Source organism: Engystomops pustulosus, chromosome 2, assembly GCF_040894005.1.
Source record: "Engystomops pustulosus chromosome 2, aEngPut4.maternal, whole genome shotgun sequence".
Lineage (NCBI taxonomy): Eukaryota > Metazoa > Chordata > Amphibia > Anura > Leptodactylidae > Engystomops > Engystomops pustulosus.
In genome coordinates this window covers 22,785,052-22,807,778 of record NC_092412.1, presented here as the reverse complement: position 1 = coordinate 22,807,778, position 22,727 = coordinate 22,785,052, and the positions used below count along the sequence as shown (strand labels likewise).

General features: G+C 41.3%; 1 protein-coding gene across 8 annotated transcripts in view; it reads left to right on the top strand.

The window, feature by feature from the left end:
* Positions 1–22,727, top strand: part of TENM4 (teneurin transmembrane protein 4) — a 907,493-nt gene that overhangs the window by 159,165 nt on the left and 725,601 nt on the right. For all 8 annotated transcript variants that reach the window (XM_072133988.1, XM_072133989.1, XM_072133990.1 and 5 more), the window contains exon 2: positions 8,086–8,161. The gene's annotated coding sequence lies outside the window, so the exon portion shown is untranslated. The remainder of the gene's footprint in view (positions 1–8,085; positions 8,162–22,727) is intronic.

Here is a 22,727-nt window from a genome sequence, read left to right as displayed (position 1 = left end):
TACAGCAGATCCCCAGGTTATACCGGCTGTACATATATCATTATATACAGGAGATCCCCAGGTTATACCTGCTGTACATATATCATTATATACAGGATATCCCCAGGTTATACCTGCTGATACAATCGGGTTAAATGTGGAGTGGTGTGGGGTTACTGACTGGCCTGCGGCTTAATAGAAGCCAGCTCTTTTTAGGAAGCGGAGCGTAATGAGCCAGCTCACTAAGAAGAGCCGTAATTCCCATCACTAGTTCAGAATCCAGGGACACCAGAACCAGTGGGAGGTGCATTCTGTCAGGCAGCCATCATTTTCCAGCCCACCGGTTTTTTCGACGGATACGGCGACACACGGCACAGAAATACAGGACAGGAGAAAACATACGTATGTGTGAAAATGGCCTTATTGAGAGCTCCTGAGAGAGCTACAGATGTGTGACCGTGAGGTAAACGACTGATATGCCACCATTTTTGACTAAATTTCTACTAGTTCCAATAAATATTTATTAATTTTAAGTTCATTTATTGCTCCGTTGACCAGTTGTAGGAATCATTTACCTCGAACATGCCAGTAAAATACAAGAAAGCTCATAATAACATGCTCCGACTCATTTTTGTAAACTGGGGTCTACATACAAGTGTCCGTAGCACCTTAAAAGTTCAGTATTTTATCATATCTCTTTTCCTTACCGTTTCCTCGTCTGCTCATATTATAGCGGCGGCGTGTCTGCACAGAACACAGAACGCGTAACGCTTGCTGTGTATGATATAACGCGCCGTGTTCCTGCCTCGTTTCTCATCATCAGATGTTATATTTTACTGCGGATGCTGTGCTGTCTCTTGGCAACCTGTGTCTTCTGCCTTTGTGTAGGTGTAAGGGAGACAACGTGGCTCCCGCTCCACGTCCCACACCCTCTTATCCAATCACAAATCGATGACCTCACGTGACATCCCGCTACTCACACGCGTGTCTTTTGTCACTTTTCAGAATTTTCAAACAAGGTTGTTTTGAGGTTATTTTTGGTCGCATCCATCAAATACGCGAAAGTTGAGTCACTTTGCAGATACGTGATATATTTACTCTGCTGGAGGCTTCAGAGCTGAAATCTCCCAGAATTCCATGCTTACTAAGTCTCCACAGAAAGTTTCTTGTAATTATTCTTCACTTGGCTTAAGCTTAACCCCTTATCACCGACGCATGTTTTCAGCTTAATTAACAGACAATATTTTTAGAATCTGACATCTATCACGATAATTGGTCATAACTTCGGAAAGCTTTAACATATCCAGGTGATTTTGATATTGTTTTCATGTGATACATTGGAGAACATTTACTTAACCGGTCCCTTGGAGTTCCCGAAAGTGCATTGTCCGCCGATCATGCACTGTTCCGCATGCACTGGTCCGGCAGAGTTCACCTTCTTCTTCCTGGTGCATGTAAGTGCTAGGTCTTGCGCCACAATTTGAACCTTAAATCCCACGCTCAGTCCGAATCAGTCGGATCGTCCGACGGCCACGACCCCCCGATTTTTGGCGCATGGAAGCCAGCGCAGCTGCACCACAATCCCATCACGGGCGACACAATCCCAGCGGAAACCCCTGTTAAATACCTGTCAAAGCTGCGCAAATCCCGAAAACCGGGAACAGTCCGACGAAAGTGCGATCCGCGACCATTAATAAATAAGCCCCGTTGTACTTCATGTTAGTTGTAAAATTTAAGTGATAGATGTTGCGTTTCGTTCTGGAAAAAAAAAATTCAAAATTGGCAAAAGTTCCGAAAAATTCTTCATTTTCACAGTTTGAAATGTTCTGCTTTCCATGCGGATAGTTAGACTATCCAAAAAGCTTGATAACTTACATTTCTGGAATGTCTGCTTTATGTTGGAATGCTATTTTATGCTATTTTATGCATCCTCTCAGAGACTTAAAATTTTAGGTGCCATTTTTCTAATTTTCATGTAAACCGCCCAGATTCACGCTTTGACTCAGCTTTCAAGTGACTTTGAAAGGCCTAAATACAGGCGCTCCCCTACTTAAGATCACTCGACTTACATACGACCCCTAGTTACAAACGGAGCTCTGGATATTGGTAATTTATTGTACTTTAGTCCTAGGCTACAATGATCAGCTGTAACAGTTATCACAGGTGTCTGTAATGAAGCTTTAGTGTTATTTCTGGTTCTTATGACAACCCAATATTTTTAAAATCCAATTGTCACAGAGACCAAAAAAGTTCTGTCTGGGATTACAATGATAAAATATACAGTTCCGACTTACATACAAATTCAACTTAAGAACAAACCTACAGACCCTATCTTGTATGTAACCTGGGGACTGCCTGTAATAGTAAAACCCCCAATGACCTCACTGTAGAAAGTACACACCTCTACGTATGTAAAAAAATTTTATTCATTCTATTAACCCTTTCAGTTCTTCACAGGGGTTAAAACAAAATGGAAGTGCGATTTAGAAACTTTAGAATTTTGAGGGGGAAATACACTCATTTCAGCCAAAAATTACACTTTCACAATAAATTAAATTATGAAATGCTCTGCAAAGTTTGATACCCAATTCCTCCCGAGTGTACTGACACCCCATATTTGGTGGTATCTGCTGTATGGGCACACGGCCGGGCATGGAATGGAAGCAGCGCCCTTCACAGCAGATTTATATTGTCGCATTGTACAGGCTATAATATGTTGATATGTTTTTTTAGTAATTCAACATGTGAGGGCTTATTATTTGCAGGATTTGAGGTAATTTTGGAGGTCTATAGCATATTCATGAAATTTTATTAACTACTTCAAGGGGGACACAAACAAAACCATTGATTATTATTTACATTTTTGGGGACTTTTTTTGCCCACTCATCGTAACGTAAAAATAATATTTTATCTTTATTCTCTGGTTCACTAAGATTACGGTGACACTTCATTTATATAGTTTTTCTTATCTTTGCTCAATTTTACTGAGCAAAACCAATAAAGGAGAAAATTTTAGTTTTTTAGCAACTTTTCAGAGGCATAACTTCTGTATTTTTCTGTTGAGAGATCTGGTTGAGGGCTAATTTTTTTTTTTTTTGCGGAAAGAGTTGTCCTTTTCAGTCTTATCATTTTAGGGTGGGTAACTTTTTTTAGAATATTTTTGTGAGTGTATTTATGAATAATTATATATCACAGGAAGAATTTGTGGGGGGGGGGGGTGTACACTATGCAGGTTCAATATTGCTTTAGATTTATTGTACAGATTAATGTGGATATGTTGATACCAAATATGTACTGTAAGTGTAACTGTGATGATTAGGGGACTATTATTTTATTTATTTATTCATTATTATAAAATAATTTTTACTTTTTTTTAAAAATGTATCCACTTTTGGGCTTGAACCAGTGTTCGTCTAATCGCTTGTCCGAGCCCTTAAAGACTGCAATACACATGTATTGCAATGTAATGCTCAGTTAGTCAAAGTCGGGTTCTGCCAGGAGGCGGAGCCCATCAAACAGAAGACCCGAATGGTCCGGAGACATTTCTGTAATCCTGAATGGAATGAATGAGGACCAGATCTAGAACCACAGGTATAAACTAAACAATCCCAAGGGACAGGAAAAGGATAGGGGGTGAATGGAAGATTACCAGTGTCTGACGGTCCAGACAACCAAAACCTACAGTATGGGGACTGCCAGTTACCTTAACCTGTATGACTTTTGGGTTTTCGAGGTCCCATAGAAGTCAAAATACACACAACACTCAATATATAGAAAGAGACTTATTGAATGGCTTAAGGGACGACCAAAACCTTCAAGTCCCATTGGTACAGAGCAGTGGTGGCGAACCTATGGCACGGGTGCCAGAGGTGGCACCCGGAGCCCTCTCTGTGGGCACCCAGGCCATCACCCAGGTCACCATTTAAGACTCAATAGGTACGTGCCAGCAATATTTAAAAGTGACGAGAAGTGCAGGAGGATTAAGGAGGTGCTGACAGAGCTGGATTATCATTGTAGACCCTTCTCCGCACCTGTGATTCATCCTGTTTGGGGAATATAGAGGGAAACTTTTAATTTTAAAAATTTTAATCTTGACACAACCCCGTAACTAGACTACCCGCCTTGACTATTGCCTTTAGGTTGCCTTTGTCTAAGCATCTCCAAATCATTAAGATGTCGGGGCAGGAGTTCCATGGTGTAAACATGTCAGACACAAGGAATAAGAGGAATTGAGCCGCATTTATTTGAATAGGACTTCACTGCAATACCGGGCACTGCCTGTAGACGAGTGTGGCGCTGTTATAGAGATATTTATAACAAACTCTAAGCAATTTCATTGTCAGCAGCTTTTTCAACCCTCAGTATTATCCATAAAAGTAATTTTTTTTGGAGTATTCGGCACAATGAGCCATTGGGGGCATTTACTAAAATAAATAGTTCATTTCTGAATCGCCTCCACTCGGCCAGGACGCGGCCGGGGGCGCTCTTATCTGGCTTCACATCAACAAACTTCCGTACGAAATAAATTATGATCTTAACACGACACACAATTTATCTCTCCCGATGAGAGAAGATGGGAAGGCCGTCAGTGTTTTTGGAAACCTTCTCGAATTTGCTTCTGTGCTTCACACTACATTGTATCTATCTCCTCCGGACTTGTATGATTCACAGTAACCAAAAATTTGGGAAGCATCATTACCTAGGGTAGAAATCCGATCTGTGGAATGTTATGAGTAAATACGCTCCGACATCTCCAGCGTGCTGTTCAACAAACGACTTCCATCCAAGACCCCGCAGCAAAGAAAAGAATCAGCTTCCTCGGAGAGGTGGACCACCAGGACTGACTTTTTTTTTGTCTCAAGCAGCACGCACCCCTCCCAGCTATGTTCTGTAGTTTACAAGCTGTTTTCTTAATCCTGAATTTGTAAACGGGATGTAGATGATTAGCTGGAAGGATTATGGTTTAGAAGGAGGGAAGAATAAATCTGATGAATGCACAATCGTAAAACGTGACAACTTCCATATTGTTGCGGTGGGGATTTTTTTTTTTTTACGCTGATTCGAAAAATAATAAAAGTTGGATTTAATTACCAGATACAAGGGAGGAAGAGACGTTGTATTCTAGTCAGGAGCCATAAACATTTATTTCCTGTTGATTTTAGCGGGGGAGGAGTTTTCTCTTTTAATTGACACAGTAATTTGTAAAAGATGTCAATACTGCGGAAGATAGGAAGAGTTATACTGTCTACTAAAATATTAAAATATACAGGCTCTATAATAACAATTTCTTGTAATTTAGAAGATAATGACCTCTAACACAACATCTATAGTATGAACAAGAAGAAAACTACTATAATACTGCCCCCTATGTACAAGAATATAACTACTATAATACTGCCCCCTATGTACAAGAATATAACTACTATAATACTGCCCCCTATGTACAAGAATATAACTACTATAATACTGCCCCCTATGTACAAGGATATAAATACTATAATAATGCCCCCTTTGTACAAGAATATAACTACTATAATACTGCCCCCTATGTACAAGAATATAACTACTATAATACTGTCCCCTATGTACAAGAATATAACTACTATAATACTGCCCCCTATGTACAAGAATATAACTACTATAATACTGCCCCCTATGTACAAGAATATAACTACTATAATACTGCCCCCCTATGTACAAGGATATAAATACTATAATAATGCCCCCTATGTACAAGAATATAACTACTATAATACTGCCCCCTATGTACAAGAATATAACTACTATAATACTGTCCCCTATGTACAAGAATATAACTACTATAATACTGCCCCCTATGTACAAGAATATAACTACTATAATACTGATCCCTATGTACAAGAATATAACTACTATAATACTGCCCTCTATGTACAAGAATATAACTACTATAATACTGCCCCCTATGTACAAGAATATAACTACTATAATACTGCCCCCTATGTACAAGAATATAACTACTATAATACTGCCCCCTATGTACAAGAATATAACTACTATAATACTGCCCCTATGTACAAGAATATAACTACTATAATACTGCCCCCCTATGTACAAGAATATAACTACTATAATACTGCCCCCCTATGTACAAGGATATAACTACTATAATACCTCCCCCTATGTACAAGAATATAACTACTATAATACTGCCCCCTATGTACAAGAATATAACTACTATAATATTGCCCCCCTATGTACAAGGATATAACTACTATAATAATGCCCCCTATGTACAAGAATATAACTACTATAATACTGCCCCCTATGTACAAGAATATAACTACTATAATACTGTCCCCTATGTACAAGAATATAACTACTATAATACTGCCCCCTATGTACAAGAATATAACTACTATAATACTGCCCCCTATGTACAAGAATATAACTACTATAATACTGCCCCCTATGTACAAGAATATAACTACTATAATACTGCCCCTATGTACAAGAATATAACTACTATAATACTGCCCCCCTATGTACAAGAATATAACTACTATAATACTGCCCCCCTATGTACAAGGATATAACTACTATAATACCTCCCCCTATGTACAAGAATATAAATACTATAATACTGCCCCTTATGTACAAGAATATAACTACTATAATACTGCCCCCCTATGTACAAGGATATAACTACTATAATAATGCCCCCTATGTACAAGAATATAACTACTATAATACTGCCCCCTATGTACAAGCATATAACTATAATACTGCCCCCAATGTACAAGAATATAACTACTATAATACTGCCCCCTATTTACAAGAATATAACTACTATAATACTGCCCCCTATGTACAGGAATATAAGTACTATAATACTTCCCCCTATGTACAAGAATATAACTCCTATAATACTGCATCCTATGTACAAGAATATAACTACTATAATACTGCTCCCCTATGTACAAGAATATAACTACTATAATACTGCCCCCTATGTACAAGAATATAACTACTATAATACTGCCCCCTATGTACAAGAATATAACTACTATAATACTGCCCCCTATGTACAAGAATATAACTACTATAATACTACCCCCTATGTACAGGAATATAACTACTATAATACTGCCCCTATGTACAAGAAAATAACTGCTATAGTACTGCCCCATGTACAAGAATATAACTACTATAATACTGCCCCTATGTACAAGAATATAACTACTATAATACTGCCCCATGTACAAGAATATAACTACTATAATACTGCCCCCTATGTACAAGAATATAACTACTATAATACTCCCCTCTATGTACAAGAATATAACTACTATAATACTGCCCCCTATGTACAAGAATATAACCACTATAATACTGCCCCCTATGTACAAGAATATAACTACTATCATACTACCCCCTATGTACAGGAATATAACTACTATAATACTCCCCCCTATGTACAAGAATATAACTACTATAATACTGCCCCCTATGTACAAGAATATAACTACTATAATACTGCCCCCTATGTACAAGAATATAACTACTATAATACTGCCCCCTATGTACAAGAATATAACTACTATCATACTACCCCCTATGTACAGGAATATAACTACTATAATACTGCCCCCTATGTACAGGAATATAACTACTATAATACTGCCTCCTATGTACAAGAATATAACTACTATAATACTGCTCTCTATGTACAAGAATATAACTACTATAATACTGCCCCTATGTACAAGAAAATAACTGCTATAATACTGCCCCCTATGTACAAGACTATAACTACTATAATACTGCCCCCTGCTGTGAGGACATGTATAGTGTGAGCTCCTGAAGTCTCCTGATACTATAATACTATATATATATATTTTTTTTTTTACATTGTCTAAGGAATGAACACTTATACTTGTCATAATGGTAAAACATTTTTTGCTTTTTTTGTGCATCTCGCATACACGTTGTTATATCTTATATGTTGCTATTCATATTTACTATATTTGAATCTCTGTGACGGCTATAATAATAATAGTTTCTATTTCACTCATTTATTTGTTTTAAAAAAATTTTTTGTATTTATGGTCTTTCTCTCTCTTTAGGCATCTGTGAATGTGACATCTTGGGATATAGTCATGTAGAAGAAGATGGCAGAACGTTCTAGGACATCACTGTAAGGTAAGACTATGGGTTTTACTGTATGTATGATATGTATGATATCCATTCCTGTTTATTTGTATGATACAGGTGAGGTGTGTATGATCCAATATCTCAGCTGCAAACTCCATATGATGTCAAAGCTACTGTCTGATGTCTACAGAAAAGCCTCATTAATGTCTGTGTCCTACATGCTCAGTACATGTGGATATTGAATTATGCATTGAGGAAGATAATAATAAGCATCACAAAATATATCTGTAACCAGTGTCGGACTGGGATACCTTGGACCCACCAGTAAAATCTGATCTTGGAGCCCACCACAGCTATAAGTTTGTTACATAATCTATTTATATAATCATATAAATGCATAGGATAGATGAGATGCTCTATGCCAGTGTTGGCGAACCTATGGCACGGGTGCCAGAGGGGGCACTCGGAGCCATTTCTGTGGGCACTCAGACCATCGCCCCAGGACAGAGTTCACCAAATAGGACCAAATCCACCAAAACTTCCTGTAGTCCCAGGAAACCTAAGAGATGTTGCTGTCAGTGCTATTTTAAAGCAACACTTCATTGGCTATCTGGAATTGCAGGAATAGTGAGAAGGTGCGGACAGAACTGCAATATCTTTGGTGGTCCTCCAGCTGGACCCAACATTTTTCCTCTACTGAGAGACCCTGAAGAGAAGCTAAAATGACAGTATGAATTTGCCCTCAAGTGTATTGGTTGCCTCAGGCGGCCGATACGATTGAAAGATTTGGAATAACAGGTAGCAATAAGTTATTGCTTCAAATGCCATGTTGGCACTTCACGGTAAATAAGTGGACTTTGGTTGTAGTTTGGGCACTTTGTCTCCAAAAGGTTCGATATCACTGCTCTATGCTAAATATATGTATAAATTACAGAGAGGGTATCTTTTCCAGCACTTCTTATGCAGGACCTGGGGGCCCACCGGTGGATCCACCTGTTCACCTGTGGGACAGTCCGAGTCTGTAACTCAATGCCAGTGAAATGCTGTGCAGGGGGATATGTAGGGTGCATTGAGTTGCTCTATAGGTTTCTCTGTCATTTGATTGTGATTTATTTTATCTATAACAAAAGAATATATGCATGAAATTTGCTATATAAACACAAAACACAAATCTGTATTGAATACAAATATCTAAACATCTACTCAAATAAAACTCCATCACATTTGCATGTTTTGTTGCTGCAGTTTTGGAAGCCAAAATCCTAAGTGGATTCATAAAATATGTGAGATACCATCTGTGGTTTATACTATAATCCACTGTAGATTTTGGCTTATAACTGCATCAACTAAATATGCAAAAAATAAACTCCGGAGCTGCACTCACTAGTTTTTTTGGTGGGGTCACTGTGTACATACATGACATGACTTATCCTTATCTTATCTTACTTATAACTTAGCTTCTCCTACTGATACTGAGTGACATCCTCTAGATCTTTTATTTTATATAAAAGTAAAAAAACATAACAATCATAAATCAAACTCTCCTGGCCCAACCACATACACCACACACTCAACATGAAAACAAACAAAACCTGCACCCAGTCCCACCAATATAAACTGAATATATTTTATTAAATAACTAACTAAACAATACACAGATAAAATACACATAAACAGAAATAACATTTAAAAATAACTAAAAACCCCCACGACCTTAACCCTGGACAGTGTCCAGGATCATTTTGCCCAAAGCCTCCATCCCCTTCCCTTATCCCTAACACTTACACCCTAAAAACAACCAAACTATATGCACATGAACTAGAACTATATATTTATATAAAATTATAACTTATACCCTATAACTAAATACACAGTGTACACTTGATTGCAAACATATTCAACACATCATTAAGAAATCCAAACCACATAAACCTAGGATCGCCACCTACAAGCCCTATATACTCACAAAATAAATAAAAAATATATCAGAGCTCCTACACTTCAGATTGTCCCTCACACACAGCTTTCCATGGAAGCAGCGCCAAGTCACGTCCCAAAACTTCAAGGGGATCCTGATAGAATTCAAAAGACCTAAACCCACCCCCAGATCCCGACTTGGGCAATCCCTGAGGGCCAGAGGCTTCTGGAAATGGGTCAACAGAACCCTCTTGTCAAGGAGTTTCCTAAACATGGTTTCCCACATTCCCAGACCCCACCGGCGAATTCCGAACCGGGGTAGCGTAAGCCGGAAGATGCCCATGCGGTGTGCGAAGATCCTTCACTTGTCCTCCTGTCTCCCATTCCTGGAAGAAAGGTTGAAACCATCTTCAGTATGAACACCACAGGGTTGACCATACACAACCCTCCTTGTCTCCTCGTGCGGTAAGTAACCTCCCTCTTGATTAGGTTCAGCCTATTCCCCCATAACAGCTAAAATATCAGAAACTAAAACAATCTCCTCTTCCCTAAAATATTCTCTAGTTTATCTTCCCAAACAACCCTCTCATGTGTATTTTATATACAGCCGCCCTTATGTTTATTTTATATAAAGCCCCACACCCCATGCATTCATTACATATGGCTACCCTCACCCCCATGGATTCTTTATGTACAGGCTTATGTGACCCCCCCCCCCCCCCCAGGAGCCCTGGGTCCTGGATTTTGCCTGGGTATGCCCAGTCCCGGCACCTGCCCTCCTTGGGAGGTCGAGGAGGACATGTCACTTTTCATCCTCCTGACCTCCTTATCCAACTCATCATCCTTCAGGGCCTCAGTATCAAGACCAGCCTCTAAGGAAGGACCAAGGGTCACCCCAACAACCTGAGGCTTCCCAATTCTCTACCTTTTTGCTGTGCTTCAAGCCGCCTTAACTGAAGGTCCCTCAACTCCTCCTTCTTTGCTGGTCCCCTCCCAGGATGAAACAGCCTCATGGCTCTCCCCCACTGGGGTCACAACCGCAGTAGCAAAGGAGCAAGGAAGACACCTGAATGGGTGACCAAGCTTACCACACAGCTTACACCTAATGTCTTCATAATGCAGCAAGATGACCTTTCCCAGCACACAAAGCACACTTGGCATTGGGGCTAAAGTGTGTTGGGTCACCACACTTGTGACAGAGCTTTGGTTGCCCCTTGTAGGAGCTCAGCAACACACAACCACACCCTTCAGCAGCTAAATCAGGCGCATGGTCTGACTAAGCTCCGGAACGCCCCCTAATTTGTGTGGCATGGTGGCTAGCGCAGCTACACCGCAATGCGGTTGCATGCGACACAATTTGTGATGCAGACACTTCTTAAATACTTGGGCAAGCAGTGTACACCTAAAAGAATGCGCAGAGTCCGTCAGAAAACTGGTGCAAAGCCCCTAGTAAATGTGCCCCACTGTGTACATACATGACATGACTGTATGTTGGTATTATTTGAGTACTGTAGGGTGGTGTTTATGGCACTGTATAACACTGCTATAAATACAAGTCAATGGTACTGTTACATGAACAATGGGTACGGTGTCCGACGATCACGAACTCCAGCGCGATTCACTAAGATTGTGCGCCCGATTTTCTGCTTGGTTGCTTTTCCACTCAGGTCCAACATCTTCTTCCTGGTGCATGTAAGTGCTTGGGCTTGCGACACAAATTCAAATGTTAAATCCCGCGCTCAGTCCGAATCTGTCAGATCGTCTAGCGGCACACCCCCCTATTTGCGACATATGAAATCGCGTGTGCCACAATCGCCTTTTAAATGCAAAATGGAAATCATCGGAATATCCCTTATCCCTACTAATATCCCTTAGTAAATGAGCCCCTCTGTGTTGTCATACACTCTGTGGGCCACATTTACTAAGAGTGGTGCAAAACGCACTAAATGTGGTTTGCCTGTGTATAGTACAGGGTGTGCCAGATTCATGAAGAACGTGTGCCGGAAATCATGAATCTGGCGCTTCCCTGCACTGACTCGACAGAGTTCACCAACTTTTTTGTGGTGCACCTTTAACATAGGGCGTGCGACAGACTTTGCATGTTAAGTACAGCGCACGGGTCTGACTGAGTGCCGGAACGCCCCCTAATTTATGTTGCATGGTGCGTAGTGCAGCTGAGCCACAAAAGGGTTGCGTGCAACACATTTGTGGTGTGGACACTTCTCAAATACCTGCGCAAGCCGTTTACACCTAAAAAAGAACGTGCAAAGTCCACCAGAAAACTGGCGCATGGCCCTTAGTAAATGTGCCCCTGTGTGTTGTGTTGTTGCTGGGAGCAGTCTTGTCGCAGGGTTGACCTTTGCTCTCTGTTTTCTCATACAAAATCTTACATTTTACGTGCAGTGTATCTCACCTACAATGAACCTCTTTTACTGGTTTGTTTGTTTTGCATTCATAAGATGCGTTATCATTATCCTTAATGGGACCGAAATAGGAGACTCTGCAAATGGCCGAGTTCAGTCCACATTAACCAATTATGTATCAATCTAATGTTCTCACTGGAAAGGTAAGGTTCAAATCAACCCATCTCCATCGTCCTGCAACAAAAATTGTCATATTTATATAGTAAAATACAAGAAATCCTAGAATTATCATTATTGTTAATGTTTTATGTATAATGAGAATGGGTGGGACATCTGTGGGGTGCGACTAAGGAGGCGCTGATTTTATCTCTGTCTTCCATTTGTACTTTGGTCGTGTGAACAAGGACTTAGGTTGCTGGCTGTTTGGAGTTTAGACCCTTAATTTAGTGTTTATTAACTTGGCTAGCTCCATAACGCAGTAACGATGCGAAACGCATCTTAAGTTTACACTCACAAATAAAAGGATAATGATTTTGATATACCATCGGAATGATTCTGCACCTTTCTGAACCTATTCCTTTTCCTGGGTTTATCGTGGACACCATCGTATAAAACACCCCCTGTTTTGCTTTCGAGCTCCATACTGTGTAAGAGAGAGGCTTTCCTTTCTGAATTCCTGGTATTTTGATCTTGGTTCTATTCAAACTACTCTTCTGTCGTGTGATTTTATACTTCATTGCTATCTCTGTTGTGACCCAGCTCGTCAACTATTCTTACCTGTTAGGGAAGATTAGGGAAGAGTTGTTGAACTTTTAAGGGGTCCCAACTGTCCTGAATTTCTTTTTCTGAAACTAATCCCTTAATTACATGCATGATAATCAAATATTGGCCTCAGCAGCCTCCAACCTGTTTTTTGTATTGAAATAGAATGGGACAGAGCCTGCAGAGTCATTTCATTATCATCATAACTCGACCCTATCCAAACCTGAGTCATCTGGATGGTTCTAGTTACAGGCTGTTTGTTGTGAACCCACTTTTTGGCTTTGGGGACTCCTAAAGGTACATCTGTGGTCGACACTCTTTAACCTCTATAGAGAGATCTGTGTTATGAGGGATCATTAGGTAACTATCTCTTAAAGATGTTCTCTCTTAAGTTATGGCTAATCTAGGGTCACAAGAAATCAGTGTGAAGCACCCGTAAAGAGCAGTATATTGGTCAAGTACCCAATGCCAGGGCAGGGGGAAATACAGTCAATAATAATTTTTGCTTTGAACTGAAGTCATCAGGTCAACAATGAGTAACTAAAGCAAAGTCGGGAAACAAGTCAAAGACAGGAACATAGGATGCAGGTAGTATGCAGGAACATGGAATCCCTACAGGTACAAGCCTCTACTAGCACCCAACTATAGGGGGAGGGCAACGGAGACTGTAAGTTGCCTGGTGTCCATGACTGGAAAGAGGAGCAGGATCCCGGTAGACGTTGACTCCTTTTGCTTACGGTTTTTCCTGGATATGTCAAGGAAAGGTGGAGATGGTGCCGATGACACAAGGGGACGGTGCCGAAACCCAAAGGGGTGGTTTACTAACATTGGGGAAATACTGACAAAGTATCGGGTGTTTACTTCCATAATGAATGCCCACAAAGCCACAAAGACTTCATAGAAAAATTACACAACATCAAAAACACACAATATATTTTACAAAATAACATCTAATTAATGAAACCTAAACTTGACACATAATTTTTGTTATTATCATATTTTTACGTAATTTTTTTTCTCGGTAATTGTGCCTCTATTGTTGTGTCCCGGGTTGTCTCCCCTGAAGATCACCACTTATATAATCCCTTTTTGTCCTATTCACAGCGGTAACTCGGTCGGATATGAGTTTAACAATCCGCCGTGTCGTTTCTTTGTCTCTTCAGTCTCCTACGCCGCGTCGTCTTTGTTATGAAGGCTGTAAACGAGAAGACAAGATGATTATCGGTAATTATTCAGAATTAAAGGAACGGGAAGGTTCAGCTGAAAAACTGAAGAAAAAACTGCTGTTAACCACGACCCTTATGCATCAAACCCATATCTTCTACATCATTAGACCCGCCCTATGACGTCAGGCCACCTCCCACATCAGAAGCCCCACCCACTTATGGTCTTGCTTCTTAAGAATCCTCTTTATTCACGAGACGGTTTCCTTGTTTTGGCAGCATCCACTTGGATTGTCAGCTCTTCGGTCCTCCAGAAGTTCTCCCTTTTGGGGATAGTCCACCAGAATGGAAAGAAAGTTACTTCATTTTGTACTTTATGATGGTAGCTTAAGTAGTAATGCCACCATACTGAAATAATACCAGCATACTTATGGGGTAAGCATCTAACTGATCAAAAGTAGGAAGAGTAGGAAATCTACCATCACAATCCATGATGATAAACCAGGGACACTTAGAGTATTTTTCATACTATAAGGCGCACCGGATTATAAGGCGCACCATCAATAAATGCCTGCTAAAACGTCTAGGTTCATATATAAGGCGCACCGGATTATAAGGCGCACCTGATTATAAGGATGAATGACCAGCAGGTGGCAGATCTTTGCACAGTACAAGGCAGCTGTTGTCTGTAAGTGCGGCTCATATATAAGGTGCACCTTTGGTTTCTGAGAAAATCAAAGGATTTTTTTGTACACCTTATAGTCCGAAAAATACGGTACTCATAAATCCAGGCCCCATGACTGTGGTAATCTTCTTATATTTGTTATCCATGGCCTCCTTTCCTCTAAAATCAACTTTTAAAATTATGCTTATGAGCCTGAGGGGCTGCCCTAACCGCTGGCTTTACAGGCTGTTACACTCTCACTCTCACCCGGCTCCCTCAGTACTGAGATTACATCAGTAAGTGCTGAGCAGGCAGGGGGGAGGGTGAGACAGTGTAACAGTCTGTAAAGCCAGATACACAAAGATAATCACCGTAATATGTAAATAACACCCTAAGGGGGTATTATTTAGATATTGCTTACTATTTTTGCCTTATTATATGGGCAATGCATCATATGGAGATAAGAGCATTTGGGTAATATTGATTGGTTATTGTTTTTTATTTACCGTGGGCTTTTTATTTGCTGTGAACATTTAATAGATCTATATTTTGACATTGTATGGGGGTATTCAGGTATTTGCTATATACATCTTTGAGAAGATAACTTAAAATTCTATCGAATAGTGGTCTTCTACGGTTCTCCTCAAAGAAGATGGCCAAAACTCAAGAAGAGCCTAAAAATCCGCTCTTTCAAAAAAGTCGAGAGGTGGAACGGTAAATTGCAGGTTTTGACATTTCCAAATCTGTACAAATAGCACATGAGGGAATGGCAGGAGTTATTGAAGCGCCCTGTGTCCTTCATCCCTCTATCTGATAAAGCCTATAATTCTGGATCTTGGAATTTGTGGAAATAGGGCTAAAAAAACCTTGTGTCTGACTACAAAAAGATATATTTATCTTGACTGGAGAAAGAGCGAGATGGCTCTGCAAATTCTAGCCCAGTCTGAACGGCAAAGTAGAAGATTGAGATGCACAAATAGTCGTGTAAATGTCCACAATATATGTGATCCAATTGGGATTATGTGAAATGTTCTGATTTTAATTTTAATATTTATAATATGCTAAAAAATAAACCAAAATATTATAATGATGTTTAGATAAATGTAGAATAAAGTGTACATCACCTTTAAGGGAACTTTGCAGAGATCAGTAGTCAAGTGTTTGTAGAGTAACACATTTTCTTGTAATTATATAACTTTTCATCCTCATTCTTTAGTAGTCTCTAAGCTGAGATCTAGCTGCTGTGACTCCCTCTCCCCCTCCCCTCTCCATGGACTCTGTTATTTGACACTTCTGTTTCTGTCAGACATTCTAGGGAGATAGAATTCGGCATAGATTTCAGAGTGGAGGGAAGGATAGAGAATGGTAAAAGGAAAAGTAATAAAGCCCTTCGTTCTGATATGATATTTTAAAAAGTTTTGTCAATTTAGACCTAGCTGATGGAGATCTAGCTGCTGTGACTCACTCTCCCCTCTCTATAGACTTTGTTACCTGACACATCTGTTTCTGTCAGATGTTCTAGCAAGATGGAATTCGTCATAGATTTCAAACAGATTAGGATGGAAGGATGGAGAATGATGATAGCAAAAGTAAGAAAGCACCCTATTTGGTTAAAAAGTTTCTTGAATTTAGACCTAGCTGATGGAGATCTAGCTGCTATGACTCACCCCTACCCTCTCCTTAGACTCTATGTTATCAGACACCTCTATTTCTGTCAGATGTTGTAACAAGATGGCATTTTGGCATACATTTCAGAGTAGAAAACAGATTTGGACTGTTTTTGAAAATTATTGTTTTGAACTGTTTTGGAAAATTATAAAAGGAATGAATCACTCGGTTTGGATAAGATATGTCAAAAAGTTTCTGAAATTTAGACCAAGCTGATACAAATCTATCTGCTGTAACTGGCTCTTCCCCCTCCCCTTTCCATAGACTCTATGTAATCTAACACCTGCACTTCTGTCAGATGATCTAGCAAGATGGAATTCAGCATAGATTTCAGAGTGTAAAACAGAATACAAGGGAATGATAAAAGCAAAAGGAAGGGGCACCCCGTTCAGATAAGATATGTAAAAAGTCTAATCTATTTGTAAAAAAGTCAGGCTTCTGGGGTAGTGGACCCCCTGGGCAACCGCGGAAGATGACACAAGCCGACACCTGGGAATGGAATCTAAGTGGCACCTGGTCTTCACCAGAGCAAAGTGGGTTGGACTTGCTGCGGCGTGGTGGCACCAGGTCGTTCCACAGGCAGCCAAGGTCGAGGTACAAAGTAAGCAGGCAAGTTCGTAGTCGGGGACAGGCAGGAGGTCAAGACAGGCGGCAATGGTTCCAGGTCAGGGACGGAGCAGGAGGTCAGGGCTGGTAGCGAAGGAGCGCAATCGGGAACAGGTCCGGGGTCACAGCGTGAGGTCAATACATGGGAATGAATCACAGGAGGAAGCTTTCTCTGATGCATATAGAACAAAGATCCTGTGGGGGATGCTGGGAGAAGACGGATTTTAAAGAAACCCGGGAAGTGACCAATGCTACAGTGTGCTGGCCCTTTAAATTTGAGAGCGCCGGCGCATGTGTGCTGGGTAGCCGGGACGGGAGCAGGAGCATGGAGAGGTAAATGAGGATAGGGGGAGTGACGGCCAACACAGAGAGGGGCACGGGTGTGCCTGAGACCCCAGATGTGGGTCGCAGGCGCACCCTTGATAACAGTGACAGTAATTATTAATTCTCTATGGACCCCTTTAATTTGCTTACTGATCCCCATCACTGCATAGTGTTGCTCCTTGTAAACTCTTTGGGGCACATTTACTTACCCGGTCCTGTCGAGGATTTGGGTCTTCTGGCGATTCACTAAGGTAGTGCGCCCGATGTCCACCAGGTGTCGCTGATGCGCCAAGCTCCGCCGGAGTTCATCATCCTATTCTGGGTGCAGGTAAGCGCGTATCAAGCGGCATGCCGCCGCCGATGCTCCAAAATCCGATCGCGTGCACCAAAAACCCAGGGCAATTCGGCACAAACCGGTAAGTTTCGGGAAACCCGACGAAAAAGAGCGATTCGGGCCCTTTGTAAATGAACCCCTTTGTATCTTTTTGTATTTTATTGGTCGCATTGCTGTAAAACGCCCTTGTCTGTAGATATTTCCGAGGTCGTTTTTCCGTGACTCCTGGCACATCTTACACTTGGATTGGCCGAACACTGTAAGGCCATTGGCAGTCAGATGTCTCCGCACCACGGCCCGCCGAACAATTACAACAATACGAGCCTCTCTAGAAAAACAAAAATTTGGCCATGGTCCTTCCTGGAATGTAATGTCCTCTCCAGCCCTAGACATTAGCAACCTGTCCATGCCCCGGCCAGATCCACTTATCCCCTCATTATACCAGGCTCTGAGGCCACCGGTGCAGTAAAAATCAGCCGCCATATTCGGATATAGCGAATTTGGAGCTTTTATCTAGAAGGACTGTTAGAAAGATGCCCCGGATTATCGTCGAGCCGTCCGCCCCAGTACACCATGATTGTGTGTAATTGTATTTACCGCGCTGCCAGCAAAAGTCAAGAGCGTGGCGTAAACTTTAAAAGGGAGCTGATTAAAAAGTCGTCCGTGAGCGTCGCGCGCCGCCGAGCATGCTGAACAGGAACTTCCAATGCGTGCGTCTGGCATTTCATCAACGCTGGTACATTGACACGCAAATCAGCTGTGTTGTTATGTGAGAAATTTGGGATTACGGGTCCAGATGTACAGTACATTTACATTTTTATTGAGTTTGGTGGCTGCTGTTTGATGTTGACAAACCCCCGGTGACTGTCTCATCTATCTGCCGGGCATGATGGGAAGAGATCTCACTCCATGCACAATGACAGGAGGTTACTTTCCCTTCTCATTTATTAAAATTATTTTAAAGGGGATGTGAAAGAGGGACTTGTACTGAGGGTTATCTATGGGGGAGGTAATAATGCTGAGTAATGTGATAGATAGATAGATAGATAGATAGATAGATAGATAGATAGATAGATAGATAGATAGATATGAGATAGATATGAGATAGATAGATAGATAGATAGATAGATATGAGATAGATATGAGATAGATAGATAGATATGAGATAGATAGATAGATAGATAAGGTTTAGGAAGAGGCAGCACTCCAAAAGGTAGTTTCAAAAAAGTGGGGTGTCTTTATTCCACTATATTGAAACTACCTTTTGGAGTGCTGCCTCTTCCTAAACCTTATATTGCAGTCCCCCTGCCTGGGGACTTACGGACTTGCACCCACCGGAGTTGCTGTGCTGCTCTAAACTTTCCTTTTTCTTCTAGATAGATAGATAGATAGATAGATAGATAGATAGATAGATATGCAACACCCTCGCCGATGCAATGGCGAAGGAGTGCTTGCGAATACGTCCCACAGCATGTCATCACATCACACAGGGGACATTGCAGTGGTAGCTCCTGCCTGGCAAAGCAGGAGTTAAGTGTTTTGTATGATTCAAGATCTGTCATCCAATCACTTGTATTGCATTCTGTCTAATGTAAGCTGAGATGTAATTGGAGGAGCAGCCACCACCTGACCAGGGGAGTTACAAAACCAATGGCCAGGAATGTTCTAGAGAGCAGTCTCTCCCAGGAGGGAGAAGAGACCAGTCCTGGTCAGACCTGAGGGTCTGCAGGACATCAGAAGAGTTTAGTTTTAGCCTAGCTCAGATGAGAAGAAGCAGACTGGGTTACCCCAGTCCAGACTCTATTCAGCCAGCATACCATACCAGAGCAGGAAGAGCCTAGCCCCTGCCTCTGAAGAGTGGAGCTAATAGATTAGAGTTAGTGAGGAAAGGGGTATCATCCTACCTTCAAGGGTGATACCTGAAGCACTCCAGGACAAGCTGAAGCTTCCTATTAGGACACAGCTACCTCCCAGCCTGCCCTCTGCATCCAGGATGGCGATCAACCTCCTGTGGCTTCCTCCAGCTGCATCTCAGCACTCCACTACTCTGTTAAAGGCACGTTGCTGAAGTTCCTGTCGGTTCCAATAAAGAACTGTAAGTGTTTCTGTTCAACCTCTGCCTCCGTCTGGTCCCTGCTACTCCGGCTGTCACCATCACGGGCACCCTGTCCACCACACAGAGACTCATACCCTAGACACCAAAGGGTTGCCCCAGGGAGATCCGCTATAGCAGCCTCTCCCTCATCATTTCTTGCCAACACCACCCTGCTGGAGACCTGCCAGGCTGTAGGACAGCCCTCCGGTTCCCCATACCAAGCACCGTGACACTAGCGTGCCTAGGCCGCAACCGCCAGCCACTCAGGTACTGCGGGCCCCGGCTGTCTCCAGGCCCCAAGAAAAGGCTAGGCCCCGGTGGGGGATGTTGCAGATAGATAGATAGATAGATATGAGATAGATAGATAGATATAAGATAGATAGATAGATAGATAGATATGAGATAGATAGATAGATAGATAGATATAAGATAGATAGATAGATAGGAGATAGATAGATAGATAGATATGAGATAGATAGGAGATAGATAGATAGATAGATAGATAGATAGGAGATAGATAGATAGATAGATAGATATGAGATAGATAGATAGATATAAGATAGATAGATAGATAGATATGAGAAAGATAGATAGATAGATAGATAGATATGAGATAGATAGATATATTAAAGAAGAAGCAGCAGCACTCCGGTGGGGAATCAAAGCTGGGTGATCTTTATTTCAAGGGTGCAATGTTTCGGTGTGTCCACCTTTTTCAAGCAGGCTTGCTTGAAAAAGGTGGACACACCGAAACGTTGCACCCTTGAAATAAAGATCACCCAGCTTTGCTTCCCCACCGGAGTGCTGCTGCTTCTTCTTTAATATATCAAGAATCCTTGCCACGGATTGCGGATCTTGCACACGGCTACAGAGGTTGTGCTGCCTTGAATCTCCTTGATAGTTAGATAGATAGATACAGAGCCGGATCATAGGGGGGGCTCGCGGGGCGAGTGCCCCGGGGCCCCCACCACTTCATCTTTAAAGGGGCCCCCACCAAATTGGGGCGATTCGGGCGGTCGCATGGCCGCCCGAATCGCCAACAGCATATTCGTTGCCGGGCTTCCCGGGCTGCGGGCCATATGCCGCTGATATGTCTTCCTTAAATCTATGGCAGAGCGAGGGAACAATAAGTTCCCTGCTCTGCCATAGACGATCGAAGTAAATAAAGATGGCGGCGCCCTGCCGCTCGGTGACGACGCAGAGTGTGACGTCACCGCGTGTGACGTCATCGCGCCGCGACTCACGGCGCGTCTGTAGCAGGGCGCCGCCATCTTTGTTTACATCCACCCGACAACGCGAGGGAGGATGAGGACGGCGCGCATCGTGGGAACTATAGAGGGTGAGTACAATTTCAGTATTTTATGTAGGACTGTATATAGTTGTTATTGGGGGATTGTATATAATTATTTTGGGGGGGTTATATAGCAATAATAGGAATGTGTATATAGTTATTATGGGGGGGGGGGGTGTATATAGCAATAATAGGAATGTGTATATAGTTAGTATGGGGGGGTATATAGCAATAATAGGAATGTGTATATAGTTATTATGGGGGGGGTATATAGCAATAATAGGAATGTGTATATAGTTAGTATGGGGGGTATATAGCAATAATAGGAGTGTGTATATAGTTATTATGGGGGGTGTATATAGCAATAATAGGAATGTGTATATAGTTAGTATGGGGGGGTATATAGCACAAATAGGAATGTGTATATAGTTCTTATGGGGGGTGTATATAGCAATTATAGGAATGTGCATATAGTTATTATGGGGGGGTATATAGCAATAATAGGAATGTGTATATAGTTATTATGGGGGGGGGGGTGTATATAGCAATAATAGGAATGTGTATATAGTTAGTATGGGGGGGTATATAGCAATAATAGGAATGTGTATATAGTTATTATGGGGGGGGTATATAGCAATAATAGGAATGTGTATATAGTTAGTATGGGGGGTATATAGCAATAATAGGAGTGTGTATATAGTTATTATGGGGGGTGTATATAGCAATAATAGGAATGTGTATATAGTTAGTATGGGGGGGTATATAGCACAAATAGGAATGTGTATATAGTTCTTATGGGGGGTGTATATAGCAATTATAGGAATGTGCATATAGTTATTATGGGGGGGTATATAGCAATAATAGGAATGTGTATATAGTTATTATGGGGGGGGGTGTATATAGCCATAATAGGAATGTGTATATAGTTATTATGGGGGGGGTTGTATATAGCAATTATAGGAATGTGTATATAGTTAGTATGGGGGGTGTATATAGCAATAATAGGAATTTGTATATAATTATTATGGGGGTGTATATAGCAATTATAGGAATGTGTATATAGTTATTATGGGGGGGTATATAGCAATTATAGGAATGTATATATAGTTATTATGGGGGGGTATATAGCAATAATATGAATGTCTATATAGTTATTATAGGGGGTGTGTATATAGTTATAGGGGGACTGTATATAGTAATAGGGGGTGTGTATATAGTCATTATAGGGTGTGTATATAGTTATAGGGGAGCTGTATATAGTGATTGCTGGGGGAGCTGTATATAGTGATTGCTGGGGGAGCTGTATACAGTGATTGCTGGGGGAGCTGTATATAGTGATTGCTGGGGGAGCTGTATATAGTGATTGCTGGGGGAGCTGTATATAGTGATTGCTGGAGGAGCTGTATATAGTGATTGCTGGGGGAGCT